This window comes from Glycine max, chromosome 15 (assembly GCF_000004515.6).
Source record: "Glycine max cultivar Williams 82 chromosome 15, Glycine_max_v4.0, whole genome shotgun sequence".
Classification (NCBI taxonomy): Eukaryota; Viridiplantae; Streptophyta; class Magnoliopsida; order Fabales; family Fabaceae; genus Glycine; species Glycine max.
This window is the reverse complement of record NC_038251.2, coordinates 15,415,657-15,442,366: the sequence shown is the minus strand read 5'-3', so window position 1 is coordinate 15,442,366 and position 26,710 is coordinate 15,415,657. Positions and strand designations below refer to the sequence as shown.

Sequence of the window (26,710 nt, the reverse complement as noted above, 5' to 3'; positions counted from 1 at the left end):
ATTCATCTCTCTATGGAGCCTCCCCTGATGACACTAGAGGACTTCCTCCAGTAGGTTGCCTGGCCAAGAGTCCAACCTCTTATCTATTGGGGGTGGGGAGGGAGGGGTTGACACCTCTGGCGCGGGTAATGATGATGCCATAGAGACCAGAGCTGACAACGATTATGTCACGGACATCATTGCTGCACAAGGATCTTAAGTTTCAGGCCCACATAGGACTGATGCTGAGCATGATTTTTCTTTCTTTTATTTATTTTCCCTTTCTTTATTTTTCTTTATTTTCATTTTAGCCTTATTTGTATGTTTTCTTTATTTTATTGTTATTTTATTTTTTTGGAACTATGTTAATTTAAATTTTGGTAATTTAAAATTCATTAATTTAAATTTAATTATGATAATGAAGTAGACAATTATTGTTGGTTGCAACACATATTGAGTGAATCGATTACAGGAGTGAAACTAACTACGTACTAATGGATACTTTTTGTGAATTACTGATTCTCGTGCAAACATGCGTCAATGTAAGTGATGGAGTGTGAACTAACAATATAAGAGTGAAAATGTTAGTATTTCTGACAGAAAAACATGGAATGAGAATCTGAATACTTCAATGAAAACCGGTAAGTTGTGTGAACTTGAAATTGTAAGAGAACGACTGGTTTTAATTTCCTGATTTTGCATGATTCTTGGATTGTTTTAAGTTTATTACAACTACTTAGCCAAAAAGCCATCATGTGAATGAATGTATCCCTTGCACCCTTTTTGAGCCTAATGTAAATTATTTATCATTAGAACCCAAGCCTACAAAGTTGATATTGACTAACTACCCTTTCTTAGGTTGTAGGAGAGTACTCATGAATCCAGAAAAATTTGTCCCAAATTTGGGGGAGTGTTTTTGGGTGAATTTCTATTGCAGGAAAATGAATAAATAACATAAGTCAAATTGAGTCACAATATATGGTAGCCCAGTATGAATGTCTATTACTTTTGCATTAAAAAAATTGTTATTTTAAAGAATAAAAGCTAGGGTAAACCATCATCAAAGAAAATGGCTATGCTGAAAAGAGTAGCAAAGCAATAAGGTTGGTGTTGTGAAAAATTCCAAGTTATGGTTTGTCAATAATTTGGGGGAATGAATGCTCTCCTAGATCTTAAACTTTGAATCCAAGAAAAACCATGATTTCTTTGTTAGCTCAGCCATATTACAAGCCTAATAAAGTCCTTAGTGATCTGTATTGTGCATGTGTGATTGCATTGACTAAGATAATGTGAAAAGTTGGGAATTTTACTATTCAGTTGTTATAATTGAAACACTTTTAACCGAGACACTTGTGAGATTGAGAGAAACACTAGCCTTGTGAGGATCGAAGTTTGGTGATTATTCCTTGTGATCTGTTATTCTTGCTAATCATTTCATATGAAGTGCATCTTGTTCGGCTTTGATGTAGCTCCATTGGAGCTTGTAGGCCTTGGATCTTCTTCATCAATGGAGTTCTTTGCTTCATGAATTTTAATGGTAGCGAAATGGAGAAGAAGAAGAGTTGAGAGGAGACGCCACTTCAAGGAGAAGACGAGTCAAGAAGAAGCTCACCATCATAGGAAGCCATGGATAAGAGCTTGGAGGTAGGAGAAGAAGAATGGAGGGAGAAGGAGATAGGGAACATGAAATTTGTGCCTCAAAAGAGGTATGAACTTTAAAGTGTAATTCTCAAATGATCAAAGTTCAGACCTCTTGAATAATTCTCAAAGTTACATCTTGATTTGTACAAATGGTTATATATACACATATACAACAACTAAATTCCAACTAACTATTAGTTTCAACCAACTAAACTAACTTCTAACTAACTAACAACTAAACTAACTTAACTTCCAACTAACTATCTAACAATAAGAGCCCCCCTCAAACTAGGAGTGGATATCAGACATTCCTAGTTTGGAATGCAGAAATTTAAAAGCACCAAGCATTAGAGCTTTAGTGTAAACATCACCTAATTGATTTATAGAAGGAATGGGAAGCAACTTCACAAGACCCCTTAACACCTTCTCTCGAAATATGTGGCAGTTAATCTCAATATGCTTTGTTCTTTCATGAAATACTAGATTCGAAGCTATGTGAAGAGCATATTTGTTGTCATAATACAGAGTGGCAAGTTGTTGAAAGTCTACTCTAAATTCTTCCAGCAGATAGCAAAGCCATTGTATTTCACAAATTTCGCTGGCTAGTGCCCTGTATTCAGCTTCTGATGAACTTCTAGATACAGTGGCTTGTTTCTTGGATTTCCATGAAATCAGTGAGTCACCAATGTATATAGCATAATCAGTGATAGAACTTCTTGTGTCAATGAAACCAGCCTAGTCAGAATCACTAAACCTCTTTAAATGTATTTTACTTGTAGCAGAAAGGAAAATCCCTGCTCCTGGGGATCCCTTGATATACCTAAGAATTTGAACAACAGCTTGTTGATGAGCTGAGGTGGGAGCAACAACAAATTAGCTTAGATGTTGCACAACATAAGTGATATCTATATCTGGCCTTGTATTGGTCAAGTAGATCAACCTTCCAATCAACATTCTAAAAGAGGAAGCATCTTCCAATGAAAGAGGAGCCCCTGATTGTTGATGCAACTTAGTAGCATAATCTGATGGAGTAGATATTGGTTTAGATCCAAGCATACCAGTATCACTAAGAATGTCTAAGGCATGCTTCCTCTGACAAATATTGATACCAATAGGTTTTCTGGCTACTTCAAAACTTAAGAAGTATCTCAAGTCACCTAAATCTTTTATCTTAAAAGCATTGTCAACAACTGTGTAATAGCTTGTATTTCAATCAAATCATTTCCTAAAAAAACAATATCATCCACATAAACTAACAGAACAGTGACAGTATTGAATCCATGCTTGAGAAACAAAGAATGATCCGAAGCACACTGCTTGTACCCATGAGATATAAAAAAGGAAGAGAGCCAAGCATACCACTGCCTGCTGGCTTGTTTCAGTCCATATAGGGACCTTTGCAACTTACAAACTTGGCCAGGCTTGGCTACTTGCATACCTTGAGGAAGCATCATGTACACCTCTTCATTTAAATCACCATGCAAGAAAACATTATTCACATCTAATTGCTTGAGATACCATTTATTGATAGCAGTTAAGGCCAATAGAAGTCTCACTGTGGTTAGCTTGGCAACTGGAGAAAAGGTGTCTAGGTAATCTTGCCCTTCCACTTGAGAGTAGCCCTTGGCCACTAACCTGGCCTTATGTCTCTCCACTGACCCATCTGATCTGTGCTTGATCTTATACACCCACTTACAACCAATAACATTCTTATGTTGAGGCATATCAATTAAAATCCAAGTATCATTAAGTTCTAAAGCCTTAATCTTTGCATTCATTGCCTCAACCCAGACAGGATCCTTAGAAGCTTCATTATATGATCGAGGTTCAAGACTTTGTGTAATGGATAAAACAATATTGTGATAAAAAGGAGACAATTTTCTATATGAAAGAACAGAATTAAGAGGATAGAGATAAGTACCTGCAGAATAACTAGCTATAGTTGAAGATGGGTATGAAACATGGAAGTCCTTATACTTACTTGGTTTGTGTGTCTGTCTTAGAGATCTTCTGGTTGTATTAGAGGACTGCTCTAAAGTTAAGGGATTAGAATCAACATTATTTGGTACAAGCATGATATTATCAACTGGTAATTCTGATGAGACACCATCAGGTTGATCAATGGCATGAGAAGAAAGAATAGGAAGGACAGTGAAAACATTAGGTTTGTCTTGACCAATGAAAGGAAAACAATCCTCATAGAAGATCACATTCCTAGAGACAGATATGGCCTTGGCTTTAAGATAAAACATAATGAATCCTTTAGTGTTTGGTTTAAAACCCAAAAATACAGAAGTGGCAGCCCTAGGATCTAGTTTCTTTCTATTAGCTATTAGAGTACTAGGAAAACATAAATACCCAAATACTCTTAAAGACTCAATATCATAGATTTTTCCATGTAATTTTTCATAGGGAGTATGATTATTAAGAAAGGGAGAAGGCATGCAATTGATAAGAATAGTGAATCAATGCATATGACCAGAATACAGTTGGGAGATTTGAATGAAATAACAAAGATCGAGTCACATTGAGCAAATGTTGATGTTTTCTTTCAGCAATGCCATTTTGTTGGGGGTGTTTCAACACAAGTAGTTTGATGCACAATACCAGTATCATCATAAAATTGTCTCATGATAAACTCTACCCCATTATCTGACCTAATCAATTTTACTTTTGTCTCAAACTACTTTTCAACATTGGCAACAAAATTCTTTAGATGAGATTGTGTCTCAACTTTTGACTGCATGAGAAAAACCCAAACAAACCTTGAGTAATCATTTATTATAGTAAGGAAATAATTGTAACCATTTAATGAAGTTACATTGCAAGGACCCCAAATATCAACATATATAAGAGCAAAAGCATAAGAAGAATGTGATTCACTACTAGGAAATGATAATCTTTTTTGCTTTGAATGATGACAGGTTTCACACACAAATTGCTTATCTGATTTAAGAATAGGATAAAATTGTTTTAATAATAACAATATTTCTAAAGATGGATGACCAAGTCTATAGTGCCATAGATCTATAGGTATTCTATTACATGAAAAGGCAAAAAAATTGCAAATGCTAGAACCAGCAAAATCAGACTTGTACTTAGACTTGATAGGAATCATCTTGAGTCTGTAGAGTTCTTCCACCATCTCAATTGTACCAATCTTCTGCTGGTTCATATCCTGGATAAAACATTTATCATTCATAACTGTATGGCCATTAGGAAGCCTAACCATTACAGGTTTTATTTTCTTGCATAAAGAAAACAAATGTGGGAAGGTTGTGACATGATCTGTGGCTCCAGAATCAAGGATCCACTCATCTTGGCTACTTTTGATAACACTACAAGTAACATATAATATACTACCTTTGTTAGTAACTGTACCAATCTAATTTATTTGTGAATTGCTTTGAGCTAGAGCTTGTTGTTGCAACAATGACATCAAGGCTTTATATTGTTGAGTAGTTAATCTTACATCTTCATTTTGTGTCTCTTGGTTTCAATCTAAGGATGAACCATCACCTTCTTCCCTTATAGTATTGACATTGTTGATGTTTGGATTTTGTACCTTGTAAAATTTGTGTCCAGGTGGGTACCCATGCTTCTTGTAATAGTCATTATAGTATGGCTAGAAAGACTACAGTGTGTGCAAACCTTGTTTCCTTTTGCTCCAAAGTTTCCTTTGGTAATGGGTCTATCATTAATACATTGGATCTCATAGTATTGAATTGATAATTTAAACATCTAAGAAACTGCATTATACGATCTTGTTGCTTTCTTTCTATCATACTAGTAAGAGCATCACATACACACTTTGGATCACATGAACATGTTGGATCAGGCCTTTAACTTTCCCATTCATCCCAAATAATTCTCAATTTTGTGAAGTAATCTTTAATGCTTTGATCACCTTGTTTGATAGAAGCCATTTCTTGCTGCAATTATGAAATTCTCAGCAGATCTCCTTATGAGTATCTTGACTTTAAGTCCTTCCAAATGTCTTTAGCATTATCCATCCACAAGATACTCTGCCTTATCGAGGGTGAAACTGAGTGGACAAGCCAGGAAACCACCATATTGTTGCATCTCCTCCAAGCTGCATGAAGAGGATGATTTGATGCACACTTCTGGATTGATCCATCTATGAATTCAATTTTGTTTTTCGCACTTAATGCGGTAAGCATCGAACGACTCCATGAGTTGTAGTTTGTTGGATCAAGAACTGTAGAAACCAATGCATTTGCAGGATTTTCACCTGGATGAAGGTAGTATGGGCTGTGGATATTCAGGGATAGGTCTTGTGGAGAAATCTCGTTGGTCATAATGAAGAAAAAAACAAAAGAAAAGATTCAGGTTTAAGATCAAGGAGTGGCACAACAGAGCACTAGTGTTCTGAAACCATCATAAACCTTGTGTCTGTCATTGTTGAATGCAGAGCTAACTAAGTAAACTTGCAAGAAAAGCTTAGAAAGAAGAAGGAAAGCAATGAATGGAGTTCTATGTATTGAAAGATTAATTCTTAAAGTTACATCTTGATTTGTACAAATGGTTATATATACACATATACAACAACTAACTTGCAACTAACTATTAGTTTCAACCAACTAAACTAACTTCTAATTAACTAACAACTAAACTAACTTAACTTCCAACTAACTAACTAACACTAAGAAAGCCAACTTAGTCAAAGGAGCATAAATGGCGCCCTAGATTTGCTTGTGCTCTATAACCATCGTTTTCTTTTACCTTTTTTTTTTAATTTTAATTGGTTTCCAATAAAAATAATTATTTATAAGTCTATTGATATCTAGGGCAAATCGATGAACTCAATGTAATTATTCTTTTCTATTCTTAAAAATCCTAAAAGTCATAAATCATAAAATCTCCCATGACTTAAAAATCCGATAGAAATTTTTTTAAAAAAAAACTGTTCAAGAAATAAATGATCCCTTCTTTTATTCTTTATATCCAATGGATTCGCAGATATATTTCTCTCCTCTCATGACAATCTTATTCTTGAATCTTGTTTGTGATTGGTGGGTTGTCAAATAACCGTAATATTATATGAAAACTTTCCTCTTGTGTTACAACTCACAACGTCAGCCTCATACAAGTCCTAATAAAAGGTTTCTTTATGCATGTTTCCACGGTTCCACCACCAATTCTAAGACAAACCAACGAGCCCGTACTGTTAGGGCCCTACTCATAACTCACCAATAGTCTTCATCCTGGGACCAGAGTCTTGTGTTACCCAAAGAATTGACCCAATTTTCCAATTTGCAGTGGTGTGAGTTATGACTATTCCTTCGCCCACCTTTGTGTGGTGATCAAAAGAAGAAGCACAGCCACCAATTTGGAAGATCGTTATAAGAGAATATGAGCAAATTAATAAAGATTTAAATATAATTAGAGTCATTATACAATTGTATGGTTTTCATTGTCCAGCTATTTAGAGCTTTTTTTTTCGTCTTGAAAGACTCAACTTATAATTTAGATAAAAATTTATCGCCTGAAACTTTTCCCTACATTATTATTTGGATATTTTAAAAATAAAACCAAACAACTTAACACTGTTGATATTATTGTATATTTTTTTTGACAGAATATTATTGTATATTATTATTTGAACAAAAATATATCTGTATCGCAACTGGAGTCATGAAGGAAAGATAAAAGAAAATTAAAAAAAAGGAAAAATAAAATTGTCGCAAAAGTTAATTTTATGTGAAAAAAAAGGAAAACCCTTTTTAAAAAAAATAAAGAATTGAATTTGGGACTCTTAACGTATATATACAAAAAGTGATAATAATAAATAAGATTTAACTTAATTGATTGAATAAAGATACATGAGGTATTGTAAAAATTATATCAATAATAATTTGTATGTGATTAAGTGACCATATAAATTATTTTATACTATTTGTACATTATCATAAAACTGATAACTATATAATATATATTTACATTGCCCTTTTTAAAAATATAAAACAAGGAAGAATTACAAAAATATCATAAATGAATTATTGACTTAAAAGAACTTGATTTTACTCTTATGTACCAGCAGATGTAATGATGAATTAATAGTCACATAATTATTCATAAAAATGATTTAAATTTATATCCTTTTTGAAAGAAACTTTTCTAGAACTTTACCTTTAAAAAATCCACATTACATGAGGTATAAGGTAACACAACTATATATATATATATATATAAGTGCATCCTCGTGATAACAGCTTATTGTTATTCCTTTTATAAAATAATTTTGAGTAAGGAAATATATAAGGTTGAAGCCTTTTTTGGAAGGTCTGGGTTCGACTTTTGTAGATTAATAAATTCCTAGGAAAGAACGAGGAGCTTAAAATGTGGTTAAGTCCTCGATTAGTTGCATAACTTACCCCAAAAACCAAAACTTGTAGGATACTTGAAGTTCTAATCGAATAACTAAAGACTCTAGCTACGGTAGTTATAAAAAACAAAGATTGAATCCGCATAAACTAGTATAGTTTTTGCTTCTTTTATGCTATTAAAAGCAACAATAAATAGAGAGGGGTTTGAGTAGGAAAACAAAATTAGAAAATAAATAAAAAAAATAAAACAATGAATGAATCAATTAAATAATTAAAACTGATCAAGTGAAAAAACTCTAACTCAAGGTATAATCTGAAGTTTAGTTATTAAGATTGATCACTAGTTCAAAGTTAGTTCAAAGTTGTGCATTTTCTCTTTAAACAATTTGGTTCTAGCTATTAACAATTCTAATAATGAATATTTCCTTACTTTCATGATATTCAATAGAAACTCGTTGGCTACTTCTAGGGCTTACAATGAACTAAATCAACTTGACTTAAGCTCATTGATGAGTTCATGTCTACAATAAATTTTTTGTTTTAGTTAACAGTAGTCCCACGAAAGAATTTAGATTAGAAAGAAGGTTAAGACAATGAAATCTACTCTCTTCTTTTTTCTTTTCTTGATTACAGCAGAAGGCTTAATTATGATGATGAATGAGGCTCTTGGAGGAAGATTGTTTAAAGGTTTTGAATTAGAGAGGCAAGATAATTGTGTGTCACATTTACAATTTGTTAATTACACTTTGATTATTGATATGAACAACCAGAAAATGTGATGGAAATTAAAGCAATTCTTCAATTTTTAGAGTTGTCTTCCATTCTGAAGGTAAATTTTCATAAGAATCAACTGGTAGGTATTAATAGAGCCGCCAAAATGGGTTTCGGTCCATGGACTAGCCCGGCCCACTGCGAAACAGAGTGGATCGGGCTCAATTTTTTTTTAAAAAAATCGGTATTGTCAAATTTTTAGCCCGGCCCACTTAGCCCGTGGGTTAGGTGGGCTCAACATGTGGGTTGGTGGACTAGCCCATCAATCTATCATATTTAAATAATATATTATTTTATTTTATTATTATTATTATAAATTTATAATTATTTATAATTGTTAGGAAGTTAAGTTTTTATTTTGTAGCAAGTTAGCAACCAAATCCAAATTCAATAACGGACAAATTCCTATTTCCTAGTCCAAACTTACGACAAATAGACAAGCCCAATTGGCAATGTTATAACGCTCTGCAACGCAAGCCTGCACCTTGCAACCTAAAAACGTAAAGTGATAAACGTTACAACCTAAATATTAAATAGGCAAGGCATTGACTAAAGCAACACATAACGCACAAAGAAGAAAACCTAAACGGCAACAAAAGTTTCGAAACCTAAATCCCTAATAGTGCAAAAATTGATCTGGCGACACCTCCACAACACGAGCCACCAATGATGACGGTGACCTCCGAGCGCTCATTCGCCCGTCACCGTGGTGCCAACCTTCCTCTTCCACTTCGTTTGTGCCGTCATTGTGGTCGACCTCCAAAATGGTAATTTCTCTCCTTTTTTCATGCTTTTAATTTCTTTCATTCTCTTTGTTAAATGTTAATTATTCTTGATGTATTGAATCTGAGTTGAATGGCTTCTAACTGTGAACCGAGTTGAATCCGAGTGATGTTTTATTTACTTGACTTATTATTGATATTGTTTTTGTTTTGTCTTTGTAGATGAAATTAATGGTGATGTTGAGAAAGAAGAGGAAATTGTTCTGGATTTCATAGTCCATGACTCTAATGTTTAATTTCAATTTCAATAATTTAGAAGTTTATTTTTTATGACATTTAAATTTCAATTATCTTAATGTTGAATGTTTATTTTGAAGACTTCAATCACTTTGATATTAAATGTTTGGATTTGATTTAATTTGATTTCTATATTGGATTTTATTTTAAGTTGTTTGAAATATTTTTTTTTACAAAAAAAAGCTAAAAAGTGGGTCAGTCCGCATAACCCACCAACCCGTGATGGACCGAACCGGGCTGACATTTTGTTAGCCCACACGAAAGTGGGCTGGGTTGTGTTAGCCCACTTTTAATTCAACCTGTTACGAGCCAGCCCACATGGGCCAAACTGACCCGTTTTAACAACTCTAGATGTTAATGTCACCTTGTTGACCATAGACAACAATTTATGTTCTTATTTGTAAAGTTGGTTGTGTTCCTTTTAGATATTTGGACTTGCCTATTAGGACAGATTATAGGAGTAAGTCTACTTGGCGGGTGCTTGGATAATGTAAGGTCAAGATTGGCATTATGTAATATTAAGCATATTTCTTTTGGAGGTCGTATGATATTGGTCAAGTTAGTCTCGGTATCCTTCCCTATCTATTTTTCTTCTTCTTCAAGGTTCCATTAGGTATAATTTTTTTCTCTTGAATCTCTTCTTAGAAGTTTTTTAAGGGGTGAGAGGAAAGCCGTGGATAAAATTCATTGGGTTGCTTAGGAGAGAATGTGTATGGAGAAGGAGAAAAGGGATCTCTCGGGATAAAAATTATAAAGGCATTGAATATAGTCTTATTGGGGGGAAATAGAGGTGGAGGATGAAGGTAGAGTGCCAATCATTATGATAAATGGTTTTAAGGTACAACACGGAGATAGGGTGGTGAGTGGGTTAGGATAGGGAGTATGTGTTCTCGGCGGTGGAGGGATATACAATCCTAGAGATGGAAAATAATTAAGAGTGTGTTTGGATGAAGAAATTTAAAATTCTGAGAAATTTTAAATTCTAAGAATTTCAAATATTTCAATTGAAATTCTTTTATTTTCAAAATTTTGTGTTTGGATAAAAAAAATTAAAATTATGAGGATGAAAAAAAAATGAATAAAAAAAAAGAAAATATGGTTGGTGTGCTAGTTATACGTGTTCCTCTATACTCACACTCGATCGATATTTTAGGAGCTCAGACGATGTTTCTTAAAGAAGAATGTAAGAAGAGAATTTCAATTTCTCACTTTTTAGAAGGAAATTGAAATTCCAGATTTTTAGTTGTTTAAAATTCTGTTTTAAAATTCCAAAATTTTAAAATTTTCATAAAAAACATCCAAACAATGAATTCTAAATTACAGAAATTCAAATTCTCTGATAAATTACTTTCCTCAATTAAAATTCTCTATCCAAACGCATTCAATTAAAATTCTCTATCCAAACGCATTCAATTAAAATTCTCTATCCAAACGCACCCTTGATTTTCTAATTCCATTTGTAAAAAGGTAGGAGATGGGAATTCTACATCTTTTTTGTGTGACATTTTGTTTGAGGGGAAATAATAGAAGAAAAAATATTCAAGGTTATATTCTTTGATGGTGGATAAGATTGTTCAATAGCTAAAATGATTGACATTCGGGAGCGGAGACGGAGAAGAAAGTTACTTATTTAAAAGTTATTTTTTTTTCAAATTTTATTATATACAAAGAAGCTACTTCTTTTTAAAGAATTTTTTATGAAGAATGTTTGATTCAGCTTCTCCTTTTTCTTTTCTTTTTTTAAATAAAAAAGCTAAAAAAAGATGGGCCAAACACATCCTTAGAACCAATTTGTTTAAACTCAAAAAAAGTGATTATAAAATAATATATTTCTTTTTAAGAAGTAAGAATTGACACATCCTTAGAACCAATTTGTTTAAACTCAAAAAAAGTGATTATAAAACAATATATTTTTTTTAAGAAGTAAGAGTTGTTTCTTAAAAAAAAAGAGCAGAAAATAACTTTTAAAGAAAATTAAACTTTAGAGAAACATATGAAAAAGAATAAAAAATTACTCATTTTATTAAAAAATGTTGTTTTAAAAAACCTCCCAAACACAACTAGAAACAGTAAATCTTCAGCAAAAAAAACTATTGCTGTAAAAAAAAAAAGAGAGAATCTTTTTCTTTTGCACACGCAGTGATCTGCAATTGGTGGCCATTTCGCAAAAACGCAGAGGAGAGAGGAACCCATATTCCTTGAAGATGGCTCTGCCTCCACAGAATCCACGTGAGTGAGTTTTCCGAGATTCACATTCCCTCACAACATCAACACGCTCATTCAGAAGTGATTTTTTTTTCAATGACGAAATTTTGATGATTAATCTTTCATTTGCTTTTTCAGCTGTTCGGCGACACAAAGTCATAAACAGGCACGGTGAAAAATTTGTGGGCACATTGCATTAATCTGGGTCTTGGGACTTTGTAATCTTGTGCCATGGTTTTCGATGCACAAAGGTTAGCTTCTTTCATATGCCAAGCCTTCTTATTCTTTTATTTTATTTTTCTTCTTCTTATTATTATTTTATCACAGTATAAATGTATATTTTTATATAAATAAGTAGTTTTAATTTCTAACTACGATGAAAAAGCTGATTAGGAGAAACACTATTAAAGATAGATTAATTAGCAGGAAAGTTGATCAATATTTCCACAGTAACCCAAAAAATAATTAAATTATAATAAAAAATATCATTGAATATATAAATTATATTTTGAATTTATAATAAATAATTAACATTGTTAATATAAAGTTATTTTTAATTATTAACAGTTTAACAAAAATATTGAATTCAAGTAAGAGAAAAATATAAGAAGTAGTGTGAGAAACAAATAGACTGTGTTTGGAGGAAGAAATTTAAAATTTTAAAGAATTTTAAATATTTCAAATATTTTAATTTTAATTTTTTCATTTTTAAATTTTTGTGTTTTCATTTTTTAAATTTTGTGTTTGAATATAGAAATTAAGAATTAAGATTCATCCTAAAAAAAAACTTTACTTTACCTGTAACCAAGTGCCAGCAGCGGCGAGAGAAGAGAGCAAATTCTTTCATAAAATAAAAGAATTTAAAATACTAATATTTAACTAAAATTTCTTATCAAAATACTCAAATTTCAATTTTTTTTCAAATTTTTATCCAAACATCTTATTTAATTGAAAAGTAATTAAAATTCTTTAAAAAATTGAATTACCCTATTAAATTTCACCATCTAAACATTCTCTTAGTTTTTATTATTAAGTGGAAATTTCTTTGCTTAATTGCAAGTGTTTGCTTTGAATATACATTCCAAGGAGACAAGAAAGAAAAAATTGAGAGAGTAATGAGAGTTAAAGTAAAAAATTGTATATTTTATTTTGTAATATGTGAGTAGATTATTATTATTATTATTTAATTCCTTTAGTGCCTGATTATTCTCGTTGATTATTTTTTTCGTTTTAGGATACCAATCTCATATTGAACCTTGCTGTTGCATTGGAGAATGCCAAAATTAGTTCTTTCCGTTTTGACTTCTCAGGAAATGGGTAAGTTTATAGCTATACAGAGTATAACCATTACTTGTCTAAACATATTAGGTACGCGTTTGTTTTTTAGGTGGCCTTGCATGTTACTATAAATGGTTGTTAAATTGTACTAGAATTTCAGAATTTTACTATCAAATGTTAAGCTAAAAACTGAGAAACAGAGAAAAGTGGATTGGACCTTTTATCTTATTCTTGGGGTTCTTCCGTTTTCAATAGATAATTATAGGTGCAAGATAAGTATGTGCATAAAAAGCATGTGATTTGATTCATTTGAATACTTTCATTTTCTTTTATCAATTTGGTTGCATGCATTTATTAATGTGTTACTAAATACTAATACTTCCTCAATGGTAAAAATATTGATACTTTGTGAATATCAAGAACATGTGTCACTGGATGGACGAATACGATAGTTTGATCATTGAAACAGCACAGAAGTTATATAAAGTGGTCTCCTCTAATGTGACTGCTTTGGTAGCAGAGGCTATTTTTGTTTATCATAACTAATATTGAAATTACTCTAGTAGTTCCAGTTGTTAGAATTAATTAGGATCATTGTATTGTTTGAGGAGTTTCTAGGAGTGTGGGTATGTACCATCCTCAGTAACTCAACTTCCCTATAATTTAGATATTGTAATTGTTAAGAGAGATCTGATTCAGTCACTGCATATGCTGCTGTATGGTGCATGAATACAGATAGAGTATTAGTACTCCATATAATTTTTTTTTTCTAAGTCTCAAGCCACGTACAATTTTTTCTCCCCAAGAAATTTGGATAAGTACCCAAGCATACCCAACCTGTACCAGCACTCAGCACGGACCAGGTACGGGTACAATTTAGAAAATGAAGTACCCATGTTTCAGACCACTGCCTACTTCCCAACATATGGAAGGAACTCAGTTGCTTGGTGTAAAATGGGTGGTAGTTTCTCCATTTACACTGCATTATACGTGCTAAAATTTCTGTCATCTGGTCTTTTGATCTTTAACCTTGCTCCACTCTTTGTTTTGTCCTAACTTTAGCTCTTGGATTTTCCTTGAAGGGAAAGTGAAGGTCTGTTTTAGTTTGGTAACTATTGGACAGAGGTTGATGATTTACATGCTGTAGCTCAACATTTCCCAGAATCTAACCGTGCTATCAGTGCAAATGTTGGTCATAGTACATGTTGGTTGAGAAAATTCCTATTCTATAGATCCCTGTTGGGAAGGACCAGGGTTGAGAAAAATCCTATTCCATTTGGGTGGTTATTGCCTTTTCATGTGTAGTTGGTGAAACCTAACATATTAGTGTAGCTTTTTACCACATAAAGTCTGCATGCATGATCGAACTACTAATGGTTTTCTGTATCTTTATGCAGGAAGTGACGTAGTGCTTCTGTTTGCTTCAAAATATAGTGACATTAAAACAATTGTCAACCTCTCTGAGCATTATGATATGAAGGCAGGCATTGGAGAACCCTTTGGAAAAGATTATTTGGAAAGAATCAGGAAGGACGGTTTCATTGATGTGAAGAAGAGGAGGTCTGGTAACCTTTCATTTACTCAGTGTTATTCATTAGTGAATGTTGTCCGCCACATGTTTTGAGAGATATATCAATATATTCATTATCTATTGATGACCTGTTGATAGAGTTAGGCTTCCTATTAGACAGGTTTTCATAAGGAGGAACCCAAAAATGAGTTAAGAGGAGGGAATTATTGTAACTGTTGTAATTGTAACTAAGGAAATCAGTTGAGATTTCAGAATTAGTTTAGGGAGGGTCCAGGTTCTTCAAACTGCTTGGGTATCTCATACTCATTCTTTCATTCTTGAATAATATAGTTCCTCTTCATTCTTTCATCAATCCTTCTTTCTCTCTTAGCAAATCTGATTCCAGTTTTTAACAATTGTTTTATACTTTGAATTTATTGTTTAAATGTACTTCTTAAGAACCAACTCTCCTAAACCCTTAAGCTGTTAGGTGGAGGTCCGTAATGGATCTATATATTTAGAAATACCTGACCCCTTCATTGAGCATCCCATACTACTTGATATGGGACTTAAGTCCCTATTAGAATTGAAGAGTGGACAATGAATTTTCCATTTTACCCTGTATGGGATTTTAATTTAGTAATAAAGAACAAAACAAGGATGGTGATTAAACTCTTGTCCTCATTGTCATAGAAGCTTTGATACACCATGTTACGAACCGTCCCTTCTAGAAGTTTAACCTGTTTGGTTAAGCCATAAATGCTCACACCCAACAGTTTTATATCTTTGACAGTACTTGATAGAATTAGCTTGTCCAGAACCATGACTTCTTTTGTTTTCCCTATGAACTTGTGCTAAAATTGGGATTTGAGATTTACTGTTTCACAAGCACGAAGTTCTAATTGAAATGCAACAGTCAAAGTTTCACCTACGACCAGCAGTAAGAGAAGACTTCTCTTCTAATCAACAAGAACATAAAATACCTAAAGGAAATGAAGGCCTGTTCATCATTAACTTCTAGTTTAAGCCGCAGCATACACGACAACTTATGCAAATAATCTACCCAAATGAAAGCCACCTTTCTTGTGGGAAGATTACCATGTCAGGCAAGTCCTTACTCAATGAAAGACGAGTGATTGTTGATATTTATTGCGCCAAACATTGGTGTAGATGCTCTTACTAGAAAGGGTGGCAGAATAGGAATCTCACTACCTTATTTTACCACCATTCTATGGTTAGTGATAATAAAATGAACCTCTAAAGCTGAAGAAAAGAAAGAAAAGATAAGGGAGAAAAATGAAAAAAACTAGGCAGTAGAAATCATTAACAATCATGTTCAATACTAGCGAATGGATTCAACTTTGGGGTTTCAGATAAACTTTTCTACAGGCTTGATGGCTATCATGGATATTGTGGTACATGACATTGCATTCTTTGTTTGTCTCTTTCACACATAGGTACTCAGTTATTTTATTATTAAATGATCATCTGAGGACATCTTGTGTTACAGGAAGTTTTGATTTCCATGTAACTGAAGAAAGTTTGATGGATCGCTTGGGAATAAATATGCATGAAGCATGCCTTCAGATTGACAAAGAATGCAGGTGAATGGATAAGTGTCTGGTCTCTTTTGCTACCACCTTTTGTCTATTGCTGCATTTCTTTGTTGATCAAGTATGTGTTTTGATGTTACATAGTTTCACCAAAAAATATTTCTAAAGCTGAAACAAGAATAACTGGATCACCTGAATTATTCTTTCGTAGCTAAAGTCCAATTTTTAAAGAATTTTTCTCTGGAGCATTTCCATGTTATTTTATAAAAAAGAATTCCCTTAACAAATTTGATGTTAATAGGTTGACTATAGTGTTTTCAAACTGATCATACATAGAAAATAAGCACATAAAATAATTCTATAAAGATTTTCAAGTTTCTTCTTAAGAGAATTAAAATTAGTGAAATATTTTTATTTTTTCTCTTTGGTTTGCTGTTTGACTTCTACAAGTAGCCATAATTTATGTTGTATGTTGTAGAGTTGGTACTTGGTGCTTCATGGAAAGAACTACCTATTTATTTTGTGACATTGGGAAACTATGATAAAATGAGAGGATTTGCAAAATTAGAATATGCTTCACAAAAAATTATTTCCAAAGCAGAAACAAGAATAGCTGGGTCACCTGAATTATTCTTTCATAGCCAAAGTCCAATTTTTTAAGAATTTTTTCTCTGGAACATTTCCATATTATTTCATATAAAGAATTTAATATGCTGACTGTAGTGTTTTCAAACTAATCATATATAGAAAATAAGCACATAAAATAATTCTGTAAAGATTTTCAAGTTTCTTCTTGAGAGAATAAAAAATTAATGAAATATATTTTTTTTTTTTATCTTTGGTTTGCTGTTTGACTTCTACAAGTAGCCATAATTTATGTTGTATGTTGTAGAGTTAGTACTTGGTGCTTCATGAAAAGAACTCCTACCTATTTATTTTGTGACATTGGGAAACTATGAAAATATGAGAGGATTTGCAAAATTAGAACATGCTCTTGATATTTTATACTTTGTTTTGCTTCTTTTTGTGTGTGTGGTTACGATACTATTTTTCGCTTTAATTTTGATTTACTGGGAAACTAGTATAGTATGCAAATTTGTGTGAAGTATTACATTGTAGGAGAAACATTGTTTCTTGTGTAATAGAATTGGGTAGTTGCATTGTAGGTAGGTGGTGCTTCTAGCAGCAATTCTTGATGAAGCTATGAAATTACCCTGATGCATAGGTGTGCTAAATGTCAGACCACATCGTATATGACAGGGTCTTTACTATTCATGGTTCTTCCGATGAAATTATTCCTGTTGAAGATGCATTTGAGTTTGCCAAGATCATATCAAACCACAAGTTACATGTCATTGAAGGAGCTAATCATATCTTCAGTAATCATCAAGGCGACTTGTCCTCAGTTGTTGTGAACTGCATAGAAGAAACCTTGCACCAGGTCAAGGGTACTGCTAGCTAGGTGTTCTTGCTAGCATAGGCATCAAACAGTGTGAACTCTTCTTTTTTGTTTTTCTAACAAATGTTTACCCTGCAGGGTCCCTAACTGAACCCACGTTGTGTTTATAATTACAGCAATGAGATTTGAATTTAAGACTTCGTGTAACTACTCAAACTCTCTTGTTACTAGGCAAACCCTAACAGGTTTGATGTTCCATGCATTTGAGACCACCAACTTTGTGTTTGTCAAATTTGAAAATCTTGCTTCATTAGGTTGAATGGAGAAAAATAAAAGGTAGATACAGAGGAGTCATGGATATCTGCCACTATTAGAGTTATTATTATTAAATGAGAGTATTTTTAGAGATTATTCTCTTTCTAATCTTATGCTTTTGATTTGATTTAATTTTGAATTATAATTCTTCACATACTATAACATCTGAAGGTATCTTTTGAAAATTATTAAAATTTTAATTAATCTTAACTTAAATTTAATTGTTAAATTTTGATTTTTAACACCATATCACTGAAGTTGTATTTTTTCTTCTATTTTAAAAGTTTTATTTCTTTAATTTATTTTTGTTTAATTTTTTAATTAAATTTAAAAATGTCCGTGAAACATAAGAGAAATTTGTTAAAGTTAATCTGCTTTTGTAAGCAATGACTTCGTGCCAAATATGGCCAGACTTTCCTAGTTGGCTTCACTTTCAGATGTTTTAAAAGCTCTGAAACACAAATTCAAAATAATGATGTATATGTATTGTCTCCGTACTTGGTAGGGAAAACATTCCATTGATATCCAAGAGTGTAACATTTAGAAAGAGCTAAAAAAATGAACAAAGGATAAGAGAGAAGCAATTGACAGGAGAAAAAACCAAAACAGATATGAAGAGGAATAACAGGTATCAGGTGAGAGTGAGCAATGTTTGGGGGTCAAAAAACAGCACTCAAACTTGGTTGCCTTTATCTGCGAATTTCTTGTATGTTTTTTTTTTTCAGATAACAAAAATATTATTACTATATTTGAATATAATATTTTTATGGGTTAAATAAGTTTTTGATCTCTCAATTATTTTAGATTTTAGTGTCTCTTAAATTTTTTTGATAGGTTTTGGTCCCTCTTTAATTTTTTTATTAGTATTTTAGTCTTAGATGTTAAATTTGATCCATTAAGTGATGATATGACAAACAAAAATTGATGTTATCATGCAAATGACAATTATATTACAAGGATCATATAGTCTCACATGAAAATAACACATGTCAACCTTAAAAGTGTGTTCCATGACATTTTCATGTGATATCATATGACACAATGTTTTTATGTCATTATAGTCCTTATAAAATTTTCTTATATGATTTTTACCTTTAAATTTTAGCTCCTATAAAATTTCATTTTTTGATTTTAATCCCTAAGTTTAAATTCTAGTCTTTAGTCCTTAATTATTTTTTCTTTTGTCTTATTTTGGTCATTTTTAGAATATTTAATCTCTTTTTTATTCATGTTTGTTTCACCAATATCTTTGCACAATATCGAGCGAATAATGAAAAAAGTGGAGTAATATTTGTTGCACCATTTGAATTGGCTTAGGATTATCCATGTATTCTCTGATATCTTGGTTTGTTTTGAAGAAAATGAATATTGTTATAGAATTTACACATAGATATTTTAAAATCAGCACTCTTAGAATTTGTGGGTTCAAATCTTTTGGAATTCTAAGCTTGAGTTACGTAATCAGGATTGTTCATAGGTTTCTTGACTCTCCCTACTGGGACTGCTGGTATTGTGTTGTGCCTAATTACGTTCTGTCTGAACAAGTTGGGGAATAAAAGTGATTGCTGTGTGTCTGATTTACCAGTTGAGGTGCCAATAACGGTTCCACAATGATATTCTTTGTCCTAAACATTTTATGGTCGAGATAATGTTGGTCATGTGGTAACACTTTGCTTTCAAGTTTCAATCATATTTTAAAGGAGAACAAGTAGAAATGGAAGTGAAAAGACAAAGGAAGAAAAAAAAAACATTCTTAGCCTACATTGGTCCAAGTGGTGCATAAACTCTGAAAATATATAGGAAAACAGCAGTGGAAATCCACATTGTTTCACTTTGATGGCTGTCCCACATTGTTTTTCTCAGGATCTTTTCCTTTATATACCATTATGAATTTTTGAGGTGATATGAGAATGTTGCTTGCTTCTAAGGCTTGACTCAGCTGAAATCCTCGCCTGCATCAATTTATTTTTGGTTTATACTAAAATATCCCTTAATCGATAGTCAGACAACAATTCCTTCAAGGCATTGAAATCAATGAAGTGAGTATTGTCTCTTCCAACAAAGTCTTTTGACTCTTCTTTATATACATGATTGGGAATCAAACCTTGACAAAATGATTAAGGAATCTAACTATATACTAACTTTGTTGGAGATATAAGATTAACCCACTGTTTGGGAAAGGGCGAAAGAAGAAGGGAGGGGAAAAGGTTACGGATTTGAATCCTTCAACTAATATTTTTAACAAAATTAACAAAGTAACATTTACTATGAAAAAAAAAATACTAACTTTGCCGGTGCCTCGCCTGCATCTTGCACGTATATATAATGTTGCGATGGTTTTGGTTTACGTAATCTGGTGGCGGAATTTCTTGAGAGGGCATATCCCATATTTATTGGCTTGTAATATTTCCATCAACTTTATTTTGTGTTGACAAATGTGATTATATGGGATGGAACAACTTGATGATGATTAAGTAAGAGTAGCTATGTATAGCATGGTTTATGAATTATCCTTTGTGTGCCTATATCTAAACTTGACTCATCTTTGGGGCTTCTAATCATTCTTAGCAGTTGATTTCTGTTATGGATTGTGCTTAAATTAGTAATTATGAATTCTTTTGCATAGTTGGCAGCACTTCTAGCTGACTCTAGAAGGGTAAAATTGAGATCAATATAGTGGATGTGGGTGGGGCACAAATAAAGGTACCGTAGGTTAGATTACTCATTCGATCCCTATAGTTTCATGATTCTTACTTTTTTAGTTTTTATAGTTTGAAAGTAGTGTTTTTAGTTCCTATAATTTACATTTTAATTCTCTTTCTGTAGTTTTAAAAGTGATCTTTTTAGTTTCTATAGTTTTATGATTTTTGTTTTTTTAGTCCTTATAATTTTTAAATTAAAAGGACTAAAAGAGAATCAAAATGTAAATTATAAGGACTATAAAGAACATTTTTAAATTACAAGGACTAAAAAAGAATTCAAATATAAATTATAGGGACTAAAAAGACTACTTTTAAAGTATACAGATTAAAAAAAGTAAGAATCAGGAAGCAAATTAGTAATTTAATCATAATTGTATTTGAATGTGTCCATCCGTTACTTTTTGCTAGTTTGACTCATGCATAGATGGTGGTCTTCATAGGTTTAATGTATTAAGATTCAGAGCCATAATGTTCTTAGGTTGAATGCATATTCGCTTGGGTTGAAAATTGATTTGCTTTTCAATTGACTGTGCAACTGTTTGATACCAAAATGGGTACTGTGGATGTGTTGGATATTCTCTCTTGGTGCTTAGGTGTCTCAATTTAACTCAATTGGGCATCATTCTATATAGTGCGGGTCCTATGATTAGTTTAAGAAAATAGAAAAATCAATGTTCATGGTTGGTGCTTACCATATGCTAGTGAAGATGGTTTCAGAAGATAGTTCAATTTTTAAAGGATAAATATCTCTAATTTAATTTAGAAAAAAAGATTATGCACTTTCGGTATAAATTTTTTTACACAATCATTCAATTATAACTCATCATCTATAATAAATATATTAATTTTTATGATTGAAGGATAGTGTAAATAATACATCTACATTACACTCTTTAATTTAATTACACTCTTTAATTTAATTGTAACGGTTTATTAACTTTTTTCAATTTAAAAGGGTCAGCTTATATGAGATAGTTTAGTAAATTTTTTGTTAAAAATTATTATTACATTCTTTATTTTTACTGAAGGTCATTGACAAAAGAAATGCATTTCAAGGGGAGAGAGTGTGAGGATAATAAGTTCTAAACACAAGAGAGATCAATATAATTTGTTGTAAATCTTTATAAAGAAATTGAATATTAGAAAGTGAAATTATCTACATGAATATGATGTATAATTTCCCTTATGATATTAATATCATATTAGAGACATTCTAATTTTAAATCGAGGAACCACGGGTGGGTTGATTTAGACTAAAGAGAAAAATTAAATTAATTAAAATATATTAGTTTAGTTTGGCTTGATTTAGTTCATTTCAGTCAATATATAATTTAAAAAAAAAAATAGAATGATATTTAGGTCGATTGATATATCCATTTTTTTAAATACAACTTTATATTGTGCATATAAAAAGAAGAAATAATTCGAATTGAGTGGTTTAGGTGACATCAAATTCTGAATCATAGCTAAAATTAATATTTGAAAAAATATGACATGAATTTTATTAATTAGTTCAATTTGAACCAAAATATATAAATCAATATAGGAATATTAATTATCTGAAGTTTTTGTTTGATATAAGAGTTTACTTTAGTAGTTTCTTGTTCATTTTCATAAGTTGCTTACAAAAATAAACTACTTTATTTTTCTTTTTTCATTTTTATCTTCATTATTTTATTTGAGATTCTTTTTAATCTTTTTTAATCAAATAATTGGTTATATCTTTTTATGTCATTATTTATCAACTAACTTATGAGCTAGCTAATCTTATTAATCACTTCCAATTCAATCGGATAGCTTATAATTATTCAGTTAACTTGTAAGTTAGTTTTACTAAACACACGTCGAACTAATTTTTAACTAATAAAAAAAACTTATAAACTCTCTAATTTTACCAAGCACACTTATTGATTTTATCTCTTGGCTGTGGAGCTAAGTCCCCTTCCATTTAGGAACAAAAACTTAAATTTGATTTGGTTTGGTTTTTCAAATCCCTCGTAATAACATTTTACAAAAATATAATGATGTATCATTATGACATGTGCGTATTACAAAAAAAAAAAAGATTCCCTAAAAAATTCAAAAAATTAATTTAAAGGAGAATTTGGGATGTGTTTAACTTAAAAGATCATAATTCACATGTCCACAATCTTTGTTTAGCATTAGAGAAGACCTTGCTTTTATGGTTACTGTCTCAATTCAAAATTGTGAGTGTAAAAATGATAAACAATTTCGCTTTATTATTATGGTTTGCCACAAATTGTACCTCATAAAATTGTTTAATGTCAGACAATATGATGTTATAACTATCATACGAGAGCAAAGACTCCTTATTTAAGAAGTATCGAGTGAGGGTCAAACTCATCACATAAGTTTAAATAACTAATATTTATTAATTAAAATACCATAAAATTTATTTTCATAATTAGTATTTGTAATGAAAAATTAATCTAATAATTATACAATACTAATCCACAAAATTCCGACACACCCTACTTCATACCTTAAGTTTTGAAAGCGAGTCTATCATAAATATAGTTGACCATCCGAATACTTAACTCATTTCGACAAGATTCGACTTTAAATTTTGCTTTTCTTTTTACTACTTATGCCCTTTGAGTGTGGTTGTCGGAGACACTCACTTATGATGCCCCTGAGCATCTAATTATTGTGTTAGGCTATAGATCCATTGGGCTATTGATATAAGATAGGTTCTGATCCTAAAAGCAAAAGGAATCCCTCATGTCAGCAAAATCCTCCAAAGCAATTCGATCAAACTTAAACAATAAGTTCTTGGTTAATTACGAGCACAACATTTAAACTTTAACAAATTAGGTAAAAAAAAATTATAACTTTCAATTAAACTAATATCAATATGTTTTGAAGTGGAATGAGTTAGTGAAAGTAAAATATATTACAGCAGAAAATCATGAGACTAATCTCTGAAAAAGTAAAATATCAGTTAAAGGACAACTCATCTCTCTACAAATGTTATTCTATTTCACATAGTCACAAATCAAACTCTGTGGTATGCTTAAAACTCAAATTACTAACCACATGTACACTTGTGAGTAAGTGGAAAATAATGAGTAACAAAGAGATACAATGACAACTTTAGGATTTGTAAAAAGGCGACAAAGAAGTTACAATTTAGTTATGATTATATGATATCATAATTTAATTAATCAAGTATTGTTCTTGTAAAATGTATTATCAACACGGATATAATTAATTCATAGTGTCACTGTGTGAATGTTGGGGTTACATGTCCTAGATTTTGCACAACAATTAGACATTGATCTATAAAGCATTTATACTATAGGCAGCAAGAAAAGTCAACAAAATGATGAGGCTACTAACTTTTTCTGTCTCCTTGTTGCCTGTAAGCTGGAATTAAGTGTTACATGGCCTCTTTTGCTTACAATGGCTATTGTATTATAATGGTGTAATTTTTAAAAAAAATTATCATAATGGGTATATTTTAAAAAAATGGATAAATCTCAAGTATGATTTCAGTATAAAGAAATCATGTTTTAAAATATGATTTTATTTTTCAGAAAACTATTACACTAAAATCGTATATGTGCATATGATTTTGATTTTTTAATTTTTTATTATTAAAAGTTGAAAATATGATTTCAACGTTTTTTTAATTAGTTTAGAAATAATATTTTAACATATTATTTCATTATAAAAAAGGGAAAAAAACACTAAAATCATATTTTAACATACCATTTTTAAAGATTTTTTTTAAAATAAATGAAAAGTGAAATCTTACTTTGATATATAATTTTTTATTGAGAAATCATATATTAAAATACGCTTTATCTATTTTCATAATTTTAAAAAAAATACCCATTATTATAATTTTTTTTTAAATTTTACCCATTTTCATAATTAACCAGCTTACAATTATGTACTTCTTTAATTAAATAGGCTAACTTAGGTCCCAATTGAGGCCGCAAAAGCACGTTGTTAACATAAAAAGTGAAAGAAAAGTTTCACTTTATGGGGCAAAGATCGGAGTGACTTTATTATGGAATCTTGCTTAGTTAATTAACAATATACGACAGCAACAAATTCAACCATATTATTGATGGATAACACGAACGACAACTAGGTCAGGTTTACTTTAATTTAAATGAACGTTTTTATTAGTACGAGAACTCGTTGCTTAATACTTGTCACAACAAAAGCACTCGTGGGTCTGTCTGATACCCCAAAAGCAAAAAGTTATTCCTATTCTATCCAACACTACTTTTATTTTAATTTTTTTTAATTTACTAAATATTACAACACATTTAAGATATTTGTCATATGGAATGCTAGTTTTTTTATTGGTGGTATTTACATTGTACTAATCATACCAAACATGTTGTGAATCACTTTTTAGGGAATATTAATACAAAGTAGAAGAGCACTTAAAAGAGGAATAAATACTAAGAAATATATTTTTAACATCGTTTTTTTAGGACATTAGTTTGGACACTAGTTTTGTGTTAAAGAAGTACATTCACTCAATTGAGTGAAAGAGTTATAAATTATATAAAATTATGAAGATTTAAAGACTTTACACTTCATTACGATCGTGGTGGTCAACACATCCATGGTTAGATGATAGCAACTCTCTTAGAACAATGTCAAGGATTCAATAACGATCGTGATAAACTTACCACGGTCGTGGTCAATTCATGAGAACGGTTGTCAACTTAGAGTGTCGTAGTCAATCCAAATAGCCCAAGGCTTCAACGTCACTTGCAACCATGATCATCGTGAATTCACCATGACCGTAGTGCGTCTTTTCATGAGATATCTTTAAAAATTTATATATAAGTCTCTAAACTTTGTAAACAAATTCATTCAATTTATTCTTATCCTTTATGAATCTGAGAGAACTTTAAGGGCTTTTGAGAGTTAAAGAACAAGGACAACACCGTTAGAATAGATCATGATCATTGTTCTTGTCTACTGATATGCCTATATTTATTTTATCTAGGATTGCTAGTGTTGCTCTGATCATGAGTAACTAGTCCCCCTAGGTCGGGGCTATGATGTAATTGTCCATTTGTATTTCTCTCCTTGTTCTTAATGGAATTTCTCATTGTTCTATGTTAATTAATTATCTTGCTTATTTTATTATTTATTTAAAACCGACCATTCTAATACTCAATTGATTGCATAATAGTGATTATCTACATGTAATTGGTAGATCTAGGTAGATAATGTCTTGCACCAAATTGCATGATCAAACTGTTTGGGTGATCTCTGATAGATTAGTTAATCTTTAATTAATCATCACTAGAATTGATTTTATCCTTTGACCTAAATGGATAAATCCATGATCATTAGGGTATTTATTTAAGGCAAAAAACATATTTTAACCTTGACCAAAGACTTTAGTTGATTTTGGGAATCAATAATTAACTTGGGAAGGAATTTCATTAGAACTGTGATTGTGGGAAAATTGGTACTAGTGAGTTATAACCCCTGGTCACTCTTATCATAACTCAAAACCTCTCTTTATAATCATTTAATTGCTTTCTCATAAAAACCAAAACCACGAAAATATTTAAATCATCTTTTTAATCACCTCTATTGTTAGTTTAATAAACTTGACTAATTGAGGATACAAATTGGTCCTTTGGGTTCAATATCTAGACTTTTGACTATACTATTACTATTGCGTAGGGTATGTTTGTCCTTGTGTGAGCCTTTTACACATCAAAAGATATTAGTGGTACCACAAGTACAAAATAATTGTTGTAGTAGCCACTAGTATGCAAGAGTAGTAAGATACATTAGCACCATGCTATTCTTTAGATTTAAGAAATCCCATATATTGACCCTGCTAACCAAATCATATGTCCCCACCCCACCAAATTGATACTAGTAACATAACTCTAAAAGGAATAAAGCCTATACACAACCCAAAATAAATTCCCATCATATCTTCCTACAATAAATGCCCATGCAGTTTCACAATATACCTAC

At 31.4% G+C, this 26,710-nt stretch overlaps 1 long non-coding RNA gene across 1 annotated transcript; it reads left to right on the top strand.

Moving 5' to 3' along the window:
* Nucleotides 1-12,162: 12,162 nt before the first annotated feature.
* Nucleotides 12,163-18,187, top strand: LOC100804961 (uncharacterized; the record flags this gene model as incomplete). The annotated part of the gene is made up of 6 exons (XR_003264834.2): nt 12,163-12,213; nt 13,197-13,279; nt 14,323-14,483; nt 14,638-14,800; nt 16,261-16,354; nt 17,470-18,187. It is a non-coding gene; the product is annotated as an uncharacterized lncRNA (long non-coding RNA).
* Nucleotides 18,188-26,710: the final 8,523 nt, after the last annotated feature.